Genomic DNA, 22,342 nt, shown 5'->3' on the forward strand with positions numbered 1-22,342 from the left:
TTAGAGGAGGCATTGTGCCTGGCAAAACATTACATTCCCAGCTTTACTTACTGCCTGACATGGCCAAGTGATTTAGTTCTACACATTGAGATATGACTACAAGTCATTGGGTTGAGATTTTGGGGAAAAAAAAAAAAAGAGAAAAATAACTCCTTTAAATGGGCAAACTTCACTGGCAGAGGCTATCTTCCATCCTCCTCATTGGAATGAGGACTTGACACTGGAACTTGAGGACACTTCTTAAGATCATGTGAGCTGGAATACATGATAAGGATGATAGAAATATAGGGGTAACCTGAGTATTTTATGAATTTATGGGACCAAGGTACCAGCCCTGGACTTCCTACCTGCAAACTCCCTGGTATATGGGAAAAATCAAATCTTGAATTTTTACTGTTTTTCAGGGATTTGTAACTCACACCTGATCACAAATTTTGTTGCTACACATAGATTCAAATGCATAACATGAAATTTATGAAACTTCAATAACACCCCAATGAAAGCATTTCTAAATAATTCAGTAAGAATGGTTTTGCAGGATGTTTTATTTATATAAGTAATTCATATTCATTGTATTAGAATATGTAGATGAATAAAATGAAAATAAATTGTCATCATCTAAATTCCCAACATTAGATTACTAATTAACGTTTTCCAATGTAAATAATAAATATAAACAAATAAATATTAGATTCAAACTTTTACAAAGATATGTCAAAATATATATGCTGGAATCAAAGTGAAGAATTTAAGGGTGTTCATTGTACTATTGTTCCCATTTTTAAGTAGGTTTAAAAATTTTCAGGTTAGAGATTATGTATACACATGTATAGATGTATATGTATAAAATTTCTTCGTATATCTTCCAGAACATTTGGTCGCCAAATACCATACTTGGAGAAACTTTGGCACTTCCTTCAATGCTTCTTTGGGCAAACTCAGGATTCCAGCACTGAGAACCAAATATTTGAGTCTCTATTTCACTGAGCCTAGTCCCATAGCTATCTTTACCCAGAGAGTTGAAGAAATTCTTTTATTTATTCCCCTTCCCCCAACCTAGAAATAATATCCCTCAAACGTACACTCACTGCCCAACTTAAAAACTGAAATGAAAATTCTGACAATGCAGAGGTGTGTTATATTATAGAACTAATTAGAATCCTTTGAATTTGAAAGAAAAAGGGAACCTGCTGTATTGAAACAGAATTATCAGAAAATGCCTGCTCTGAAGCATATTCACATATGGTAAGTGAAATAGCTTTCAATATGTTGTTCAGGAATCCCACAGCAGATCATTAATGAGCTAGTCCCCATAACTGATTACAAGTCCCTTCTAGCAAGGGATGTAATTAAAGTCTTAGATGTTTCGATTTTCATGAATAGAAGTTTGTCCTCCCTTGGTGCCTTTTATCCATGCTGAAGAGTTCTTTGCAATTATTAGCTCATTAGTCCTAGTGGATTTTTTAATTTAATTGTAAATTAGTAGACCCTACAGAGTTAAATATAAAACAAACAGAATGTTAATACCCCATTTCATGAATATATATACCAATGGCTAAACATTTATTATCTCAACATATACATTAATAATACCAGCATTGACTTCAACTCTCCTCTAAAGCACAGTTCCTTGCTTCACACATATTACTACTCTGTAGAATTTATCCCAACCTGAAAGCTCCTTTTTTTTCCTTTTTTTTATACACCATTCCAAAGTTTAGCTTTTTGTAGAATTTATTTTTTTATTGGAGTACAATTGCTTCACAATGTTGTGTTAGTTTCTGCTGTACAGTGAAGTGAATCAGCTGTATGTATACATATATCCCCTCCCTCTTGGACCTCCCTCCTGCACCACATCCCACCCGTCTGGGTCATCACAGAGCACCGAGCTGAGCTCCCTGTGCTATACAGCAGGTTCGCACTAGCTAGCTGTTTTACACATGGTAGTGTATTTATGTCAAACCTAATCTCTCAATTCATCCCCCCTTCCCCTTCCCTGCCCCATGTCCACATGTACATTCTCTATGTCTGCGTTTCTATTCCTGTCCTGCAAATAGGTTCTTCTGTACCATTTTTCTAGATTCCACCTATATGCATCAATATACGATATTTGTTTTTCTCTTTCTGACTTACCTCACTCTATATGACAGACTCTAGGTCCATCCACATCTCTGCAAATTTCATTTCTTTTTATGGCTGAGTAATCGACATTTCATGGCCAAGAGGTACATGAAAAGATGCTCAACATCACTAATTATTAGAGAAATGCAAATCAAACCTACAATGAGGTGTCACCTCACATCGGTCAGAATGGCCATCATCAAAAAATCTACAAACAATAAATGCTTGTAAAAGACGGTGTGGAGAAAAGGGAACCCTCTTGCACTGTTTGTAGAATTTCTATATATGCTCATATCACTACTTTGGTATATTAGTATAGTAAAATTTCTCTCATACTTTATGGACAAACATTTTGATCAAATACTCTGATTACTGAAATATCATTGTAACTATTTTTCAAGGATCTTACATTGTCATTGCTTCCATTAACACCTTCAACCTGGGAAGGAAATCATGGACATTTCCAGTGTTTCTAAGGGCCTGAGAAACACTTGACCTTGTGCAGAAGAGAAACTATCAGGTGTAACTGAAAGACTAAAAAAGGACAAATATTTATCACATCGATAAATAGAGAAGTGAACTCTGTTCCCCCTGAAATTGATAGAAGATAGGGAACTGTATCATTGACAGCTGAAATTTATTCTACCCAATTTCCATTCATCCTCCAACTCTAACATCCCCCTGAGACTCACCCCCACCCTCAGTCTGTTCCAGTGCTGTCATTCCATTCCTGGTATGGCGGGCCTGCATGTGACTCAAGCCTGTCCAGAGTATTGCTTTCACTTGACCGTGGTGACTGGCGCATGTATTAGTTTCCTGGTACTGACATAGCAAAGTACCACAGACTCGGTGGCTTAAGCAATAGAAAGTTATTATCTTACAGTCTTACAGTTCCAAAATGAAGGTGTCGACAGGGTTAGTTCCTTCTGGAAGCTGTGAAGGAGAATCTGTTCCATGCCTCTCAGCTGGCTTCTGGTGTTTTGCTGGCAATCTTTGGCATTTCTTGGGTTCTTCTGCATCATCCCAATCTCTGCCTTCACGTGGCATCTTCCTTGTGTGTCAGTGTATCTGCAAATTTCCCCTTTATAGGAAAATAGGACACCAGTCATTTGGATTAGGGACTTACCCTACTCCCATATGACCTCACCTTAACTAATTAAATCTGCAGTGACCCTATTTCCAAACAGGGTCGCGATCACACGTCCTGGGGGTGGGGAGGGGTTAGGACTTCAACATATGAATTTGAAGGGGACACAATTCAATCCATGAGTCCAATATAAATGCATAAGCTAATGAGATTCAGTGAAGTGCAATAAGAATTTCACTGTGAATCCTAAGAAATACTCTCAGACTTTTTCCTGCACAGAAGCATGAAGGGACAGGAGCTGCTTCAGTCATATTATAGCTGCTGGATGGGAGTGAGGTTCTGCAGAAAATGTATCTAATGTTGTAGAAGCAAAGCCAAGAAATGAAGATAGAAACGTCTATTTGCTTCTTGTTGAACACTGGGTAAAACCATATCTGAAGTCAAATACCCCCTTAACTGTTCAGTTTTATGAATGAAAATATTCCTCCCTTTTTGTTAAACCTGTCTTAGTATCACTTTCTTCCCATCGCCACAGAAATAGAGTCGTAATTAATATGATTAAAGAGTGGGATTAGAGATGGGATATTCATGTGAACTGCAAAAAGAAGGGTGAGGGAATGAATAATTCCTTTCTGCTTTTCTGTTTTTGTATTCTTTTAGATCAAACTCAACTTGATGAGTTCCTGCACAGTAATATGTAATGCCTTGAAAGCATAAGTGAATCTAATTATTCTGTTTCTATGAAATATTGAATTCCTTCACATAACAGCAATACAGAAAGGCACAATTTCCTGTAACAACAAGTCTCCCAGCAAAGAATCAAGGTACATGTTCCCAGATGCTGGGTCCATGCCTTGCTGGAAATAAAGAGACAATCAAGCTAAGGGCAAGAGGATTAGCACAGATCACAGGTCAAATGCAGACAGTCAATGACATTGAAAAGTGGTCTTCCATCAGAGACAGTGTCCAAACAGTGGAATTAGAAAGTTCGTGGGGGTGGGATGGGAACCTGACTTTCTAAGTGCATAGTGGTGATGATGGCATGTCAGGCAAAGTCGCATCATCTCTTAGAAATATTTAGGAGCAGGGACGAAGGGGAGCAAGGCCTATCTTCCAGAAGCACGGCAGACAATAACAAGTCAGGCACATGTGCTTTGTCGGGTTCTTCCACATGTATCATTCACCATGAATCTTCAAAATACTTTAAGCACCCCACCACTTACTTTACTTGTATGCCCTAGGAACCCAAGGAGCCTGGTTTCAGAGCACCAGTAGTCTTCTTATTGTCTCTAGTGGTGTTTGATAGTGAGGTAATTCTAGTCAGGGAGGAGACTTATGCCAAAATTATCATGGAGGTGCCTGGTACCCTAACTATAATTTCCATATCTTGTTCGTTTTCTAAGGGTGTACCATACACTTGAAGCTAAATTAGCTTCTCACTGGTTACAGGTGAAATACAAAGCAATGCTCAATAGGAACAGAAAGGAGAAAGCTTGAATGGGGAGTAAGAAATTAACAGTATAAGGAGCAAGGGAGATGATACTGTACAGAGACTGCCAATGTAACGGTATGTAAGGAGCATAACTTCATGCTGTTTTTGGTAATTTGGAGAACTCTGGAACTATTTCAATGCATAAATAAGGGTACTCAGCCTTGGAACCTCACACCTCTAAGCTGCAGGCTCACGGCAGAACAGTAGCCTCCCGATACATGCATGACTGTATAGGACAACTTCTGTGCCTCGTCCTGGTCTTCCTGGCCCAAGTTTTAAGCCAGCTGTTGTTGTAACAACCAGCTTCACACACATATGGGATCTAAGAGCACCTCAGCTTTGCCTGTCTGCATGCCTTCTGTTCTGTGCTCCAGGTCTTCTCTGACATTGTGGTATGGGATACTTGTAGCAACTGGGTGGCACTCACACTTGTGCAGACTGGAATGCCATAGAACAAGCATCTGATGGGGCAGTCCTTGACTACTGGGAGATGGGAGCTGGTACATGAATGGCTTTCTCTTTTTTCCTTCCAATGAGCAATTTGGAGGCACATTCTACATTGCTCCTTAGAAGATTCCAGCATAATCTAGCCCCAGTGCCCACAGCTGTGACCAACTCAAGAACACCCCTTGTACTGTTCCCTGGCATTACACCTCACCCTCTGCCACCACCAATTACCTGCATTCAAGTTCTTATCTCAGACTCTAATTTCTGGGTGGAACCCACACTACCAAAATGACCTTCTGGGTTCGCTGTATGTTTTACAGCTGGAATCCCATTGTGGTTCAAGGGACTTAACACTTATAAATTCCTAAATCTTTTTACAGTAGAGGATGCAAAAAAGAGTTGCTGATGTGCGAGAAGCAACAGGCCACAAATCAAAGCTGGCAATTGAGAGTATCAAGCGTTGTGATTTGGGTTCATATTTTAAATCTTCACTGTTTTCTCTATAATGTAGGTCCTGATCAGAAGCCACCCGGTTCTGAACCGGTATCATGGTTGCAATAGCTATGGATGGTAAAAGTTCCTGTCTTTGCCTTTCCCACAGGGGCCTCCAGAGTGAACTTTGTGAACCACATGTTAAGTCAGACCAATTCAAATTCTCTAAATTTGGTACTCGGCTTCACGTTTATGTAGATTTGCTTTTTGGAGTATGTGGAAGAATGAGAGTGGGGATAGCAAGTGATGGTAGGAAGTACGTAACTATCTAAAATATTTTATTCCTAAACTTGATTACACATAAAAATAACCTGGAGAAAAAATTTTTTGAAAATATGAATTCTTGAGCTCCACCCCAAAGGTCCTGACTCCATTGATCTAGACAGAGTTCCTGAGATCTATGTTCTTAAAAGCTTCCTAAGAGATTCTGATACATGGCCAAATTAGGGAAATAGTGATCTAAATAATTCATGAAGGATTTTAAGAGAATTTGTTACCTAAAACTATAAATTTTTCTACCACAGGGCTGGAAGCTTAGGCATTTTCTAAATCACATTTCCTTACTTTTTAGTGAGAAAAAGTATTAACTTCTCGATTTGGGAAGAGGAGTTTAGAATTTAATTTTCAAAATAAAAGGTCTAATTTCATATGTTTTGATCTTTCTGAAAATTAACACTTAGAGGTAACTTTTTACATACTTTCATTTAGAGGCATCTATAGACAAGCTTAGTTTTAAAGAACTCATGTATAGGTGTAACCACATAATAGAAAGTGTACACAGTTAATTATAATACTTCATCAACTAATTAGCATTAACTATACAATTAAGATTTTGATTGAAAAAGGCAATTAAGTTGAAGATAATGTCAAAACAGAAATGCACCTGAAATATGGTGCAAACTGCAAATTATAGTACGTATGTTTCACCTTCACCTTCTTTTTGTTGCAATTCATGGGGATACCAATTATACTTAGACATATACGTGGACTTATAGAAATCGTCCTGTATCTTGAGACTGCTGAGTATGTGCTGAACCATTGATATAATTTATGAAACCATCTAATCTGAACTGCCTGAATGAGAAATTTGGATATCTCACTTGGCTATTATCTGATATTCAGAAAGTCTCAATAGAATATATTTAAAAAGATGTGAATATTTGACTAGTATTAAACTGCAATAAACTAGAATAAGGGTCTTTGAGAAATTGGAGTCAAGCTAGCAGTTTAATAAGACATTTACTTTTCTGAAAGCCAACTTTATACTGAGTCTGATTTAAACCTTTGGATCCCTCCAAGAGCAGTGCTTCAAGTTCAGTCTCTTTTATCTAACCTTATTTTGCCTGTGACTGCTGCTTTTACATCTGAGAATCCCTTATTATGAGTCTTAGAAATAGAACATTTGATTATGAGTCATTAGTGGAGTTTAGGGCCCTCAAGGGAGTAGACAGTCTTGGATTTTGAGGTGCAGAAGCAAAGCATGGTCCAGAAAGCTTCTGTACTAATCATAGGGCATGTTGTAGGATACTCTAATACTGGTGTAAAATAAAAGAAAAGGAGAAATAAAATCCATAGTAAAAGTGCCTCTGAAACAAAGGATGAATGATGACCATGCATTTTGGCCACTGTGGAAAAAGCAGGATTTTTGACAAGCCTTTTTTCCACCCTCCTTATTTTTATTTCTTTTTCCTTCTTTTCTCCTCCACCTCCTCTGCTTCCTGCTCCTCTTCATTCTTCATCTTTGTCTTCTCCTTTGAATTAAGAGGAGGAAGGGGGTTTTCTATGCTTTGTACAGTGGGTCACTTTGGAATGCTCCTAAATGAGAAATTTGTCTTTCATTTTTCTTTGCAAGCTGCTTATGCTATTGTGTCTAGACTCTAGATCATACTGCCAGTGAGAGCCAATTAAGAACATCTATGTTAATATCAAGGCCACCAAGTGCACGATTATCAGACTGTGCTTATGCTTTAGCCATACACAGAACTCTACAAACAGTGGCAGGCTGGTCAGACAAGCCCCTGGGGCTGGGGGTGAGGCTTCTGATTTAAAGTGTGTGCTGATTTCTGTGGTTTAAAGTACTCTCCCAGTAGCTGATTTCAAGATATCAGCATGATGAATTGAATTTAGAGTTAGGGAAGAGAGCCACTTTGCACTCTGCTTGTTTTGTGAATCAGCTGTATCTTTTCTAAAGCCCAGAGTGAACTACTAGGTGGTTGATGTGGGACAATTTAAGTTTAAGTGTAAAGAGCATGTGTCACTATAGGAAAGAAAAGGGAAATTCTAATGTAAAAATTGCTTGGGAAGCTTTTTATGAGAGTTAACTGAAACTAGGGGAGCTATAATAAGCTCCCTACTGAAAGAGCAGGGAAACTGGACTCAAATTTCCTGGGACTGTTATTTCTGGTCTCCAAGATGAGGCATTATCAGTGCCTTCTATTAATCAGTGTTCCTTTATGTATAACCAGTAGTTACCTGCTACATCATTTACTGTAGACTATTTTGCCGCCTTCTTTCTTCATGTTAAGGATTTATCTAGCTTTGGATGCCATCTGACTTATTGAGGAATAAATAGGGAGGTCTCCAGGTAATACATCAGTACCCAGATGTTCAGAGAGTTCATATCCATCTGGAAATATTTCAATGCTCAGCTCAGTAAAAGTTGCCTAAGATTTTCCAAGCCCAATAGCTGTCTATTTTCTCTACATTATACCAGACTTGAAGGGGCTACAGCTTCTAAAGTGGGACAGGGGAATGGGAAGCGTTCCCATTAGAATTAGAATCACAAAAATTTGATCAAACTCATTTGTGATCACAAGTTAGGTTTTCTGTTTAAGAAGTTGATAATATTGATTATTTAGTCATAAACTCTTTTATATGAATATCCATTAGATGGATACCTTCATGAGAGCTAAAAGTAAGTTTTTTTCACCTAAACTTATGCTGCCCCTTATCACTGTTTCCCCTAGATATGATTCATTATATCATAGGACAATGGAAAATAGAATGCAATGCCTCTTAACTATTTAAATGTGTCATGAGACCAAAAGCATATCTTAGGTGATTTGAAGTAGATTCATAATCTGAACAAAATAAATTAGTGCTGTGTTGATTTTAGTATTAGAAATCTTTTGGTTCAATGATGTTTCTAATTACTCAGCCATAAAAAGAAACGAAGTTGAACTATTTGTAGTGAGGTGGATGGATCTAGAGTCTGTCATACAGAGTGAAGTAAGTCAGAAAGAGAAAAACAAATACCGTATGCTAACACATATATATGGAATAAAAAAAAAATGGTTCTGATGAACCTAGGGGCAGGACAGGAATAAAGACGCAGAGGTAGAGAATGGACTTGAGGACATGGGGAGGGGAAAGGGTAAGCTGGGATGAAGTGAGAGAGTAGCACTGACATATATACACTACCAAATGTAAAATAGATAACTAGTGGGAAGCAGCTGCATCGCACGGGGAGATCAGCTCGGTGCTTTGTGACCACCTAGAGGGGTGGGAGGGAGACGCAAGAGGGAGGTGATATGGGCATATTTGTATACATATAGCTGATTCACTTTGTTATATAGCAGAAACTAACCCACCATTGTAAAGCAATTATACTCCAATAAAGATGTTAAAAAAAAAAGCCTGTATAGTAACATGAAAATATGTGTGTTAGAATATTATAAAAAATTATAAGAATCCAAATTATATGTAATTATTCACAGACCTATGCATAGACTGTAGAAAATACACTGTATTATTAATATATAGCAAAACTATGGATAGTTAATATTATTTTTTATTTTCTAAATTGTACATAATAGCAGTACATTACATAAAAATTTTAAAATAAATTTATAAATAATCACTCAGTTCATAATTAAAACAATTACCAAAAGAAAATCAAAATCTTTAAAAATTTTGGCTTTATCTCTATATGGGAAGAATATCTTAATTTCTTTTTATGCTCGTTAACTTTCAAATCCTAGATCAAGAATTTAAAGCCTGCCTTTAAAATTTCTCACAAAAAAAGATTTATAGAGTTTTAGAAGTGAACAGACACTACTCCCTGTGATTTTTATTCATCTTCCAAATTGAAACCTTCCAAACGTTTTTCGTCCATGAGTCAAAGTTTCTAATGACTTAATTTTTCAGGAAAAGTAGGGCAAAGTTTTTGATGGTCAGAGGACATCTTCAGAAATCAAGTGAGGTCAGAGATCACTGAGCAGATCCATACCATCTGGGAGGTCAGAGCCAACAGAGACGGTTAAATCTTGAAAACGCAATTTACCAGAGGCTTTGAAAGTTCTCCGAGGGTCTCTTATTGCTTTAGGCATTTCAATTTTAATTTTATCCCAGGTTAAATGAAGTTATTGTTATTTTAAATTATAAAATATGTGCTTGTTTTGGAGGATACAAAATATGGGAAGAGAGAAAGATGAATAAAGACAACATTCTTGCCCCATGAAGGCAAAAATGGCTAACATTTGGTTGTGTTTCCTTTCAGTATTTTTCCATGAATATTTTTGCTCACAGGTAATATAAAAATATTACCGTGTGCACAATTTAAGTTCCTATTTGGCTTCTTAACAGCCTAACATAAGAATCGCTCCACATTACTTCTGGAAACACTAAATAAGTTTAAATTGTTGGATCAAAAATAGGAAATTACACAGAGTAAGTGGGGACTGAGAGTCATGGGGTTCAATCCCCAACATGTCCGTGTTTGGAAGTACAAATATGGTACCAGTTTCTGTGGCTGGCAGGGAGGATGGAATAGGTGGACCAGAACGAGTTGGTGCAAACAAATCACCTAATAAGGGTGTTAAAATACAGGTTTCCTAACTCTAGATACAAATATTCTGATTCAGCAACCTTAAGGTAAGACTCAGGGTCCGCATTTTTAATAAGGACCTTGGGTGATTGTATTGCAGGAGATTCTGGGACCACCCATTGAAAATCAATGGATTAGATCACATTTTGTTTTCAAAAATTGTTATGGAGGAGTTGGAAAAGTCCATAGACAATAGAGGGCATGCAGGAAAAATACTAAAGTTACCAGCACTGCCTCTCTTGAGTCCAGGAAACCCAGAATAAGTAGCTCCCTAGGCGTAGCTGGTCAAAGGGCTACAGCCACACTCCTCAAGGCCCACAGTCTTTTCCAAGCTGTGTCAAGCATTCTTTACTTTCATAGCATCCTTGCTTTTCCTGTCTCTTCCCTTCATGAATGCTTCCCGTGAGCTTTCAAGTCTCAAGTTTAGTTAATGGTAGAGTTCATACTGGAATGTAGGTCTCTTGACTCTTTTCCAGGGATGTTCCTGCTTGTACCATCCTTCAAATCCTAAATTTCAGGGTTCCCAAGCAATATCTCTTTCAGGAAGCCTTTCCCAGTTCTTCAGTCTTTTCTGTGTTTCTACAGTAACTCCCCACACTCCTGTGAGCTTACTTCTTTCATTATGTTTATAATACAATTAGTTCACTTACCATCCTTCCCTACTAGACTGAGTTATCCTAGTGCCAAGCATAGTCCTTGGCACAGAATATATACACAATAATGTTTAATTAATTAACAAATTTTAAGGCATTTATGGTTAAAAGGACATAGCAAATCTACATGGTATGTTTTCCTCTCCTTGGTTAAGCTCTGTGTTTTTTCAGTTGCCAATATTTTGAAGTTTCATCTCTTGTTTAGGCAGCATTTATAGTAATTCATCTTTTCTGAAATAGCAGGAGTGTATCATTTCACTCTATTGTACATACATCTTGAGGTAGGATTTCTTTTTAAATTTATTGATTTCAATTGGTTGGCCCGATTTCCATCAGAGGTTTCATTTTAAGTTGTTATTTTATCCTCTGATCAGAATTACTACTCTGTAAAGGAAAGGAATAAAGTGTTCAAAGAAGATAGTTATGTCTATTGGCACTATATTAAAATGCAAATGCAAAGCAAACTGGAAGAAGTCAAGCTGCCAAATAATCTGGATCATTTCTGAGTCCAGGAGAAAAATTCAAATTACTCCTTTTGTCTATAGCAAGCCATTGCAAGCCTCTACATGCTTATTCTTTGAAAGAAAAACAAAACTAACTACAGAAGTGAACCGGAGGATATTCATTCTTCACGCTAGGTTACCCAATAAGAGCACCCACTGACACTTTCTAACATATTTTCAAAAATAAACTTTTATTTGAAAATATATTTATAATGCAAATTATTTCTGAATCATTTTGGGTTTCACGGAAACCCCAGCCCCACCTTCTTAGCCCCCAAACTGTCTCCAGATACCTTTCACACCTGTCAATAGACCTAAATATTGACCCTGTTTTGTTTACCTGTTGGCAGTCATTACCTTTGGGGATTCCCTTCACCTAAGACTCTCTGAGAGTTGTACAGAATCCGTCCAGCTCCTTGCTTTCTTGTAAAACTTGGACATAAGGCTGCATAATTGAAGAATTTCCTTGCTAACCCTCATCTCAATATGTTGTCTGACTCTCTATTACCTTTCTAATTTTATCCCTTCCATTCTGCCTTTGCCTTACTCTGTTCTAGCTTCTTTGATCTCCTTGCTGGTCCAAAGCCACCGAACACTCCTGACCCAGGGCCATCATCCTGTCATCTTTGCTCGCAATGCTACTCCTTTTCCCCTGGAACTCAGCTTAGCCTACCTCCTCACTTCCTTTGGGGTCTTTATTCAAATGTCAGCTAAGCAAAGAGGCTGCATTCTCTATTTCTTCACTCTGCTTCATTATTTTTTTTCACAGCATTTATCACTCATTGACACATTAGGCTGTTTAAAGTCAGTTACTGTGAACCTGACTATGCTAACATGAGAACAATGACTGTTTTCTTTATGGCTCATGCACCAGCACCTAAAAAAGTGCCTGGCACATAATAGGTGCTTAAAAATATTTATTAAATAAATGAGTGATTACTATGGGGAAATAGTGAGGCAATTTTTGAAAAGGATAAGTGACAAAAGTTCTGAGGTTTTAAAAGTGCATTTAAAATAAAGTTCCTGATCTTTATACCTTAACTCCTTTGGAGATAGTTATTAGAACTAGTGATATTTATAGACTCAGTTTTCATTTCTGAGAGGAATCCCATCGTTGCTGTCTCCTTTTTCACACCCTTGACTTTAAAACAGAACTCCATTTTCTGTAGGAATGCAGGTTTGTGTCAAAAAATTATTTATAAAAATGGCATCATAAGTACATTCTGTTCGTTTTTTTTTTTTTTTAAGGTCTAGAATTTATTCCTTGTCCTTGTTTTCTCCAATCTTATAAATCTCTTTTCTTGGTTGTCATAAACTATCATATTTTACAATAAAAGTAAATATATGAAATTTAAAAGTAGTACATTACAAACTATTTGGAAAATTGGAAAGAGAAGAAAAATCCCTCTTAATTCTACTGTACCACAACAGCCATTGGTTATATTTTGATGATTCCCTTCTAGACTTTTTTCTACCCATATATATTTTTTTGAATTTTATTTATTTTTTATATAGCAGGTTCTTATTAGTTATCCATTTTATGCATATTAGTGTATTTATGTCAATCCCAATCTCCCACTTCATCATACCACCACCGCCCCACCACTTTTCCCCACATTCAGTTTTATAACTTCATGTTACATAAGACTAATACAAGAGTACCCATTTCTGTCAAAAAATAACCTTCACAGTGTAGCTTTGAAGGATAAAATAATTCTCTTGATAAATCCCCAATAATGAGACATTTAAGTTATGTCTAATTATTTTTTAGCTTCCTAAACTATACTGAGATGTTCATTTGTGTAGAGAAATCTGTAAATTCATCCATAGATACTTCTATTGGCTAACTTCTAGATGTAGAATTGTAATCTCAAAAAGCATGGCTATTTTTAAAGCTTTAGAAGTACACTCACAAATTCCCTTCCAGAAAGACTGTAGCAATTTACCAGCAGTGCAAGAGAGTGACTGTTTATGGTGTCTGTGTTAGTTAGGGTTCTCCAGAGAAACAGAGCTAATAGGATATAAAAGGAGATTTATTATGAGGAATTGACTCGCACAATTATGGAGACTGAGAAGTCCCACAACCTGCCATGTATAAACTGGAAACCCAGGAAAGCCGGTGATGGGATTCCCTCTGAAACGAAGGCCTGAGAATGCGGGGAGCTCATGACATAAATCCCAGAGTGAGGGCAGAAAAAGAGATGAAATATCCCATCACAAACAATAGGCAGAAAAGGGGGCAAATTCCTCCTTCTTCAGCCTTTTTGTTCTATTCAGGTCCTCACCGGATTAGGTGATACCCACCCACATTAGGTAGGGCAATCTACTAAGTCAACGATTCAGATGCTAATTTTATCCAGAAACACTCTCACAGACACATCCAACTATAATGTTTAATCAAATATCTTGGCATCCCCTGATCCAGACAGGTTGACATATAAACTTAACTATCACAGATCCACCCCTTGTCAACTTGGCACTCATATCCATCTCTTTAAGCCATACTTAATTTCCATATAAAAACAGTAACAAGGTTATAATTCCACCTAACATGGTACAACTTGCATGCAACCGAAAGCCTAACCCTTTTGCCAGAAGAGGAGCTCTTGAAAAAGAACACGCTCATTAACCTAGACTTTTCCACAGAATTCAAGGAAGCCAAATTGAGGTGAGACAGAATTGTCCCTTTGGACCTCGTGATTAAGGTGTTTACATGCGCACGCAACCCCTACCAGTTAGTTGCATGTCTTTAAAACCTACTGTAACTCTAAAGGCCTTTGTGTCTTGTGTCCCAGTAGTAACAACCCCTCTTGGACTTCCCAGACACGTACGTGAGTCAGGTGCAGCTTGTGGACCTGGCCAGCACCAGGATGCTGCCAGTGGACATCCCCGTACAGGAAGGTATCCGGAGCTGCACTGCTCTCGACCTGTAGGGAAAAAGAATTGCAATCTGAAAAAGGGACTCATGAGAATATTGGCTGCTTCTATCGGGGCATTGAATCCAGGAACTATGAAGAACATCTCAAGCAGTAAATATTTATCATAGCATGCTTCCCTCATCTGTGTATCTAGTGACCATGGCACAGTGTACATTTTTGCTGCCAAAGATCCAAAAGAATAAACAGTCTAGTTTGGCATCAGCCAGTTTCCTTCCAAAATACTTCATTTCCAAATGGAGTTTTCCCAAATTTCAGGTTCCCTCAGCTGATCACCCCATTGAAGTGCTGGGTGTGTCTCTCAGACCCCTCTGGGGCTAACGCTGGCACACTGTGGACCCGTGGGTAAAAGGCAGGAAGGGATTGCCCCAATGACCTTTGGCCTCAAAGCCATATGAAGTCTTTTCCTTTCCTAAGGAAGGCTTTCCATTTATTAAGAGAATAATTACCAGGGCATAAGTAGATACTTAAGTGGCTTTGAACAACTTGTACCTGACTGTTGGTTTGTTATCTTATCACAGTTCAACTGTGAAATTTAGCTCTAGCAGTTCCACTGCATCCTTTACATTTAAAATTTGAGGGGACTCCTTATAAACTTAGGAGCTGGGTTGAGAAAAGGGTGAACAAATTGAAATTTGTTTTTGGCAACAGATTCCCTCCTTTTTACTGGGCCTACAGTGAAGAAATGAGCAAATTGACAAATGTTAGTTCTTACAGTAACAAGATTTAAATAGGATAATAATACCAGCAGCTCACCTTAGAAATGGAGAAAAATTCCTTCTCCAGTCTGAACATGAAGAAAAAAGACACATTATGCTAGAAAACACAATGTGAACATTTCCCCTTGTGTAAATTAAATGTTGGGATTTTTCCGTGCCTGTAACATTGTTTGGTTATGTGTGCACACATGCTGCATGCCACCGTCCCCTGTTTCTGTGCTGGAGTTGTTAGAATCGATGTGAAACACCAGACCCCCTGCAGTGAGAGTCCAAGCATGTTGTAGTGTCACTGTGGGGAGTAGCCATCCTTCCTAGGGGGCTTGACTGGGTCTCTTAAACAGGAAGAGTCAGCTTTATTCAGGGTTAAGACTCAATTCTCTGTTATGTGTAGGGATCAAAGCAATGCATAGACTTTAAAAATTAGTCATTTAATTTAGAGTATATGAAGGAAAATATTCTATACCTCTTTCAACAAAGTGATACAGGAGAAAGTGTCCTCTGGTGATTTCTGTCGGTGTTGAGAATAATGCTTTAGTCTGTCATTTCTACTTATGTTTCCCGACATCTTTTTCTCTCCCCAACGTTTATAAGAGCTACACACTAATATTTTGAAAATGAAAGGCACATGACTTTTTTTTAACATTGTGTAACTACAATAAGTTATGGGCTCTATATTGTTCAGTACTATTTGAAGCATATATTTAGTTTTCTTAAATTCTTGATAAAGAAATTTAATTTTGTGTTTTTGATTTCAGGTTGCAAATATTTAGAATCAGTATAGCAGCAAATTCTCAGTTTTGCAACAAACATGACAAAGAGACTAAAAAGACTAAAGCGTGAACATAATATGGTAATTATGCACTTCGTGGTCTTGATCTTAACCCAGGTGTCCTTAATAGGCTGCCACTGCCAGCATGATATAGAGTCCAGATCAACAGCTTAACCAGCTTGCTAAAAAAAAAAAAAAAGAAAGCCCAAACTCCCCCATTAGGGGCATTCCTGAGCATCCTAAAGCATCTATAATACAAAGAAAATTCCCTTCCTCCCTTAATTCAAAAGAAGGAAATTGGGCTTCCCTGGTGGCGCAGTGGTTGAGAGTCCGCCTGCCCATGCAGGGAACACGGGTTCGTGCCCCGGTCTGGGAAGATCCCACATGCCGCGGAGCGGCTGGGCCCGTGAGCCATGGCCACTGAGCCTGCGCGTCCAGAGCCTGTGCTCCACAACGGGAGGGGCCCCAACAGTGAAAGGCCCGCGTACCACAAAAAAAAAAAGGAGATGAAGAAGACCAATACCCCAGTAGAAAACTGGTAATAAGACATAGAAAAGCAATTCACAGAATATGGTTGTCCAATAAGTATTATGAAACAAGCCTCACTTCACATATAATAAGGAAAAATAATTATTAATTATATATTATGTTTTGCCTGTCAAGCTGTGCACTTCTTAGTGCAACTACAAATTAGTAAAAACTGCGCAAAAAGTAGTTTGGCAATAAGTGGCAAAAACTTTAAAAGTGTAACTTATACTTTGATCCAACATTTCTATTCTAAGATTCTGCCCTTAGAAAGTCACCAGAGCTGTGGAGATGTGAAAAGTGATTCATGTACAAGAATGAACATTGCAGAGTTCTTAAACTATAGAAAATTAGAAGCAATGTTAATGCCCACTTGTAAGTTAATAGTTGCATAATTTATGAAATAACCTTATAGTGCAATATTATACAGCTATTAAAATATTGTTTTCAGAGGACATTGAATATTATAGGAAAACACTTATGGCATAATTTAAATGAATAGAAATAAGTGATAAATATATAATATTATATATGTGTGTATGAAAGGAGTGTGTGAAATATTTATGATAGTTATTTCTAGGTCTTACCTTTATGAATAATTTTTATTTTCTCCTTTATACTTTGTCAGTGTTTTACTATAAACATACAATCCATTTTTAACAGAAAAGCACTGTTTTATTTTAACACCTAATAACTTCAAGGGAAAAAAATCTGTGAAACACTATTAATGCATTTCACTTCCAAAATATATTTCATTTTGATAAAGTTTTTGTTTTGTTTTCAATTCCAAACTTGTGCTTTAAATTTACCTTTGTGGAATAAAATTCTCAGTTTTAGGAAGTGTCATTTTAGCACTTGTTATTCTATTGGAAAATTTTACCAGACTAACCCTCAGTTCAAACTAGTAGTGATTGATGGGTACATATGTTGAGTAACGCACACGGAGTTTTCACAGGAACAGAAACATTTGTAGAGATTGATAGAGCAATTCTTTTCAGACAATATACACTTTACTTTTCTAGACATTCACACTAAAACAAAAAAAGCAGTTTTCTTGGTTTGATCTTTTCACTTCTTCATTTGTTTTGTGCAGGCATGTCTTCTGAACTTTTTTTTTTTTTTTTGCGGTACGCGGGCCTCTCACTGTCGGGGCCTCTCCCGTTGCGGAGCACAGGCTCCGGACATGCTGGCTCAGTGGCCATGGCTCACGGGCCCAGCCGCTCTGCGGCATGGGGGATCTTCCCGGACCGGGGCACGATCCCGTGTCCCCTGCGTCGGCAGGCGGACTCTCAACCACTGCACCACCAGGGAAGCCCTCTTCTGAACTTTTGTGTCTGTAAAATAGTGCTCTGGATGAAGCAAACATAAAATTCATAAATAAAAAGTTCTTTGAGGGCTTCCCTGGTGGCGCAGTGGTTGAGAGTCCGCCTGCCGACGCAGGGGACACGGGATCGTGCCCTGGTCCGGGAAGATCCCCCATGCCGCAGAGCGGCTGGGCCCGTGAGCCATGGCCGCTGAGCCAGCATGTCCGGAGCCTGTGCTCCGCAACGAGAGAGGCCACGACAGTGAGAGGCCCACATAACGCAAAAAAAAAAAAAAAAAAAGTTCTTTGATTATATGCACAATCCTGAGGAAAGCATTTAATTACATCATATCTTAGATTTTACATTTTAGAAATTGGGATAATATTTGCATTATTACTATGGTTTTAAATTTTGTGTCTCAAAGAGGATTTGCATTCTCATTATGTCCAGGAGGCCTTGCAATTGTCCCACCACAACTACCAATCTGATTATGTGCTTCTCTTCTTAGGGATCTTCAAATTCTCCCCCTTCAAATTCTCTTAGGGTCTCCTTAAGGCCTAATCCCCTACTTTGCTTCTGGCTTCTACCAAGCCCAGCTCTGACACTAGCACAGTGGGACCACCTCATGCAAGGCTTTTTTTTTTCTTTTAATTTTATTTATTTATTTTTGGCTGTGTTGGGTATTCATTGTTGCCTGCGGGCTTTCTCTAGCTGTGGTGAGTGGGGGGGCATTCAGGATAGTTACAGAGACGTTAGCACTGCTTTGAAGGATTTACAACCTATTTCCTCTGCCCAAACTTCTGTCCCTTCTTCTCGCTACTCCACCTCTACCACTCTTCAAGCTGTATTCCAGCTATCAAGATTTTCCAAAAGAGCTGGCTCTTTCCAAACTCTGTGTCTTAGTTGGCTTTTCCTTTTTCATCAAATATGTGTCCCTAGCTTTTCTGGCTAGCAAGAAAAGCTTCAGCCTGTAAGATTCATCACAGGTGTAATTGTCTTAGTGAAACCTTGCCTGATAAATTAGTCCTTCCATCTTTATTCCCACAGCACCCTCCAGACAGCTTCCCTTGTACCATTTATTGATATTATGCTGTTATATACATATATAATTGTTAATTTATGGCTGTGCCTGCCACTGGACTGTGGGCGTTGTGACGATGGGAATGGTGTGTTTCCCATTGCTGGATGTGTTCAAGTCCAGTGCTGGAACCAAAGGATGAGGCAGGCTATAGTAGGAACCCAGCCTTGGGTGGGTGGTTTACCTTGATGACTGTGAGTCCCCTTTTAGTTCTAAGCATATGGAATTCCCATGCCCAACTCACCATTCTCAGTGGGGAAGGGGAAGGAGAAAATTGGGGCTAGGGGCTGGGCAGAGGGTGAAGTTCCTAGTAGCAGTATATCTTTTCCAATTTTAATCAGCACCTTTAATAAATACATTCCTTTCTCCTCACCATTTCTTGAGATCCCAGGGCTCTGATAAATGAAAAGCAGCTCTCCTGACTATAAAACATTTGAGGAAACTGCTGGGCTGATAATAACTAATGTTATTAAGCATTTGCTATGTGCCAGGCATTCTTCTAAGTGCTTTACATATATTAATGCACTTAATCCTCACAGTAACTCCGTGAGTGAGGTATCATTACTGTAGATGAGGAAAGGCAGGCATAGCTCATAAACCTTGCTTAAATATATATTATGAGTAAGTGGCATAGCTATGATTCACACCCAGACAATATGATCCAGGTCCCTACAGCTTTCTGCCAGCCACGGTCAAGGGTACATTGTCCTCAGAACTATTGCCACCTTCTCCAATTGTTAGCCTCTTAACTCTTAGTTATGGGGTTCAAGGTAGCACTACCAGAACATAGCTGTTTTCTGAAGTAGTTGCCTTCAAAGTCCAGGAAACAGCTTACCAAGTTCATGTCGCCTTGTTACCCTCTGCTCCTCTCATTCTTCTTACTCTTCTTATTCTCGTTACTCCACTTTTCTTTCCTTCACTCCCATTTACACACTGTAGCCAATTGATCTGAAAATATACAAATATGATCATGTTACTCCCCAGCAAAACAGTCCTTCAGTATCACCCACTGCTTTGGGGATGATGTCCAAGCAGCTGAGCATAAAATGCAGAGCTTGGGGCTTCCCTGGTGGCACAGTGGTTAAGAATCCGCCTGCCAATGCAGGGGACATGGGCTGGAGCCCTGGTGCGGGAAGGTCCGACATGCTGCGGAGCAACTAAACCCGTGCGCCACAACTACTGAGCCTGTGCTCTAGAGCCCGCGAGCCACAACTACTGAACCCGCACACCACAACTACTGAGCCCACGCGCCTAGAGCCCACGCTCCACAACAAGAGAAACCACTGCAATGAGAGGCCCGCGCACCACAACGAAGAGTAGCCCCCCCACTCACCACAGCTAGAGAAAGCCCGCAGGCAACAATGAATACCCAACACAGCCAAAAATAAATAAATAAAATTAAAAGAAGAAAAAAAGCCTTGCATGAGGTGGTCCCACTGTGCTAGTGTCAGAGCTGGGCTTGGTAGAAGCCAGAAGCAAAGTAGGGGATTAGGCCTTAAGGAGACCCTAAGGGCAGCTTCAAGATGTGAGGCTCAGCACATATCCACGGGGTTCTCTCACACATTACATATGTTGTCCCCTCCCTGACCTTTGCTCCTCTTCCAGATGAATTTGTATTTACTCTAAAGTACTGAGTAAGGCCAGACCACAAAAGGCTGGTCCAGGCTGAAGGAGTAACTGCTGAGACTTGGCTTAATTTGTTTCACGGGATTGGGCAGAGGAAGAAGTTAAACTGAGATGCAGTTGCAGCAAAGGCCTTAGCGGATGCCATGCTGTATACTTTTCCTGTGGTCACTGTAACAAATTACCATAAAATGGGTGGCTTAAAACAAAGCACATATTTTCTCTCCCATTCTGGAAGCCACAGACCTTAAATCGGTATCACTGAGCCAAAATCAAGGCGTCTGCAGGGCCACGCTCCTTCTGGAGGCTCTAGGGGAAAATCCACCCCTTGCCTCTTCACGTGGCTGCTGGCATTCTTTGGCTTGCAGCCACATCACTCCAACTTCTGCCTCTGTCTTCACATCACCTTCTCCTCACGTGATTACATTTAGGGCCCACCCTGCTAATGCAAGATCCTCTCTCAATCATTAAACCCTCTGGTTAACCACATCTGTGAAGACCTGGTTTCCATACAAAATAATATTTCCAGGTTCCAGGGATTAGGACTTGATATCTTTGTGGGGCTGTTTTTCAGCCTACCACATATGGAGATCTCTGGAACTCAGATTACCCACCAGAATTACCCTCCGTCAGAGGCAATGCAGTTAAACGTTTGCATACTTGAAATGATAAATCAGGCTGCCCCCGGCAATGGAGGCATTGGGACCCCTTTGGAGGAAGGTGATTTCCAGGGGACAAAACAGCTTTGAGCCTTCAACAGATAACACTGCTGGCAGCTAGGGTTGAGGGCTTTGGTCCTAAAGGGGTGATCTGGGTGGTGCATCACTACACCTCTTCAACCTACTACCTTTTTATGGCCTGTGACTGTGCCACTGTTGCTGATTTCTGGGATTTATTCCTTACTGTGTCATGAAGCTTTCTACTGCACTGGCCATGGCCTACCACAAGGGTATAATTTAAATAACACTTTGTCTGTAAACCTTCCTGTATCTTGCCTTTCTCCACCTTCTCCTCCTCTGCAGAATTAGTCTGTCTTTTTTCTGTGTTGCCATGTTACTTTATTCATACCTCTTCTGGTACTTATACCCATTGTGTAATGATTAATATTCACCAGTACATCTTCCCTTACTAGACTGTTAGCACCTTAAGGGTGGGGTACCTGATTTGTTCCTGTTTGTAATCATCTCAGTATCTGGCAGACAGGTGCTCATAAATGTCGAATGAATGAACCATTAAATGTAGCTTAAAGCAGCCTCTCTCTGTCTCTTCATCAGTTGGTGGAGCAGACAGAACAGCCAACTATGTGAACGAAAGCCATCAAGCATGTCTAATCCAAGTGATTGAGTGCATGTCGGGAGGCAGTAAAGTAAACAATATCTCAAGGGTCACAGCTGTTTCACTCTGCCTTTCAGCCAAGAAATGCCATGATTTACTTTCTGCTCTTGCCAAGGATGAAGAAATAAAGTCATAAACAAAGAGTGAAAGAGTGAGGAATTACTCAGTTTGGATGGACAGGTCAATCTGCTTGCCCACCTGTGGCCAAGCGAGCATGATCAAAGAATAATATACTTTCACCTTCTATCCCACTTCACAGTCTTTATTCTTTAACAAAAAGGAAGGGATATTCAATGAGAAATGTAGTTCCAATCCTGATAACGCTAACAAAGTTGGTTTTATACACAGATGACAGTGGGTATCCCCAACATTGTAGGGACTGTTCCAAAATTTCTGCCTCAGATATACCCCTTCTTGCCTCAGGTTGCTAAAT

At 39.2% G+C, this 22,342-nt stretch overlaps 1 protein-coding gene and 1 pseudogene across 1 annotated transcript in view; both read left to right on the forward strand.

Moving 5' to 3' along the window:
- The window catches only part of LOC113619869 (olfactory receptor 13C3-like), a 344,039-nt gene that overhangs the window by 126,496 nt on the left and 195,201 nt on the right, over window positions 1-22,342 (forward strand).
- Window positions 14,173-16,347, forward strand: LOC113619417 (WD repeat domain phosphoinositide-interacting protein 3 pseudogene; annotated as a pseudogene).

The sequence above is a fragment of the Aethalodelphis obliquidens genome, unplaced genomic scaffold (assembly GCF_003676395.1).
Source record: "Aethalodelphis obliquidens isolate GAN/ISIS:26980383/991018 unplaced genomic scaffold, ASM367639v1 scaffold7, whole genome shotgun sequence".
NCBI classification, from domain to species: domain Eukaryota; kingdom Metazoa; phylum Chordata; class Mammalia; order Artiodactyla; family Delphinidae; genus Aethalodelphis; species Aethalodelphis obliquidens.